Below are 1,344 nucleotides of genomic sequence, written 5' to 3'. Positions count from 1 at the left end.
TCACGCGATCAAGTTTTTGGCGCTGCTGCCGGGGAACTGAAATATTATGAACACTAAATTTTTATTACTTTAGTCATTTATTTTTCTTGCAATTTTATTTTATTTTATTATTTATTAATTTTCTTTTTCTCTCTCTTGTTATGTTTTTATAGTTTATGACTAGAAGAAACCCATCAGGACCACTACTTTTTGACGAAGAAATCGATCGCACGGTTCACTAAAAATAAAAGAGAAATAAGGCGTAGTTTACGCTACACGGAGAACGAGCAAGAAAACGATACTCAAACCCCAATCGAAGAGATGGCCTAAAATCTAGGCGATCAGCTGCCTCCTACAATTGCAGCTAATCCAAATCCTGCTCCACGTACTATGTATGACTATGCTAAACCTTTTTTAACAGGAACTGAGTCTGGTATAGTTAGACCTATTATTGCTGCAAATAATTTCGGACTAAAACCTATCACAATTCAGATGATACAGTAGTTTGTTCAGTTTGATGGTTTGCAGGATAAGGATCCCAACACGCACTTGGCAAATTTTCTTGAATTTTGCGATACATTCAAAATTAATGGCATTTCTGATGATGCCATTCATCTTTGTTTATTTCCCTTTTCACTGAGAAACAAAGCTAAACAGTGGTTGAACTCGTTACCACGAGGGTCTATCACTACTTGGGAACAAATGACCGATAAATTTTTACTAAAATATTTTCCGTTGGCTAAAACGGCTAAATTGCTTAATGATATCTCTTCTTTTGTGCAGATGGATTTAGAAACGCTTTACGATGCATGGGAGAGATACAAGGACTTACTGAGAAGGTGCCCTCACTATGGGTTTCCGCTTTGGCTGCAAGTTCAAATGTTCTATAATGGTGTGAATCCCTCGACAAGACAAATGATTGACGCAGCTGCTGGCGGAACCATCAACAATAAAACACTAGAAGATGCCTATGGATTTATAGAGGAGATGTCACTGAATAACTATCAGTGGCAAGTTATAAGGACAAAGCCAACGAAAACAGCCGGCGTTTATAACGTCGATTCAGTTACTATGTTGTCAAATCAGGTAGAACTTCTCAATAAAAAGATTGATAGTTTTCTTGGTTCTACGCAGGTACATCCAGTAATGAAGTGTGACTCAAGCGGAGGAGGTGTGCATACAGAATACCGATCCTTCAATCCCACAACCGAAGAGGAACAAGTCAACTATATGGGTAACAATAACTTTAGATCTCAAAATAACCCATACAGTAATACTTATAATGCAGGTTGGAGGAACCACCCAAATTTCTCTTGGGGTGGTCAAGGGAATCAAAAGCCACAAAATCCTCAAGGTTTTCAATAG

General features: G+C 37.9%; 1 non-coding gene across 1 annotated transcript; it reads right to left on the bottom strand.

The window, feature by feature from the left end:
• Window positions 1–729: 729 nt before the first annotated feature.
• On the bottom strand, window positions 730–836 carry LOC121212079 (small nucleolar RNA R71). The gene has a single exon (XR_005907289.1). It is a non-coding gene; the product is annotated as a small nucleolar RNA R71 (small nucleolar RNA).
• Between the last annotated feature and the right edge of the window lie 508 nt (window positions 837–1,344).

This window comes from Gossypium hirsutum, chromosome A12 (genome assembly GCF_007990345.1).
Source record: "Gossypium hirsutum isolate 1008001.06 chromosome A12, Gossypium_hirsutum_v2.1, whole genome shotgun sequence".
Lineage (NCBI taxonomy): Eukaryota > Viridiplantae > Streptophyta > Magnoliopsida > Malvales > Malvaceae > Gossypium > Gossypium hirsutum.
This window is presented reverse-complemented; position numbering and strand designations above follow the sequence as displayed.